This window comes from Eimeria mitis, genomic scaffold (genome assembly GCF_000499745.2).
Source record: "Eimeria mitis Houghton genomic scaffold, Emh_scaff3325, whole genome shotgun sequence".
NCBI classification, from domain to species: domain Eukaryota; phylum Apicomplexa; class Conoidasida; order Eucoccidiorida; family Eimeriidae; genus Eimeria; species Eimeria mitis.
Window position 1 is genome coordinate 1724 of NW_013571664.1, and position 416 is coordinate 2139.

A 416-nucleotide genomic window follows, 5' to 3' on the forward strand; every position below is an offset into this window, starting at 1 on the left:
TGGTGTATGTACACCAGGAGAGCAGACAAATAGCTAGCAGCGGGGCCCCTGAATATGCACACATCGACCCCCAGCTGATGCAGCAGCTGCTGCAGGCAGCAGAAGCAGATGAAGGTTGGCTTAATAAAGTTGTAAGCATAAACCCTAAACCCTAAACCCTAAACCCTAAACCCTAAACCCTAGTTTTTTTTTTTCTTGATGCGGAATGGATTTTCTTTTTTTTTTATAGTCGAGTTTAAACCATTCTTTTGTATCTTTTTTTTTCTTTCTCTTTTTATATTTATTTTTTTTTCTTTTTTCTTTTTTTCTGTTTTCTTCTTTCTGATGCTTTTTGTATTTAGTATTTATCAGGTGTATCTGCTATCGTAGTGCAACTTAATATTTTGCTGCATTTTTTTTTTTTTTTCTTTTTTTTT

At 34.1% G+C, this 416-nt stretch overlaps 1 protein-coding gene across 1 annotated transcript in view; it reads left to right on the forward strand.

Annotated features, from left to right (window-relative positions):
• Nucleotides 1-416, forward strand: part of EMH_0064820 (heat shock protein, putative) — a gene marked incomplete at both ends in the record, with an annotated part of 3094 nt that overhangs the window by 967 nt on the left and 1711 nt on the right. The gene's annotated exons all lie outside the window — the stretch shown is intronic.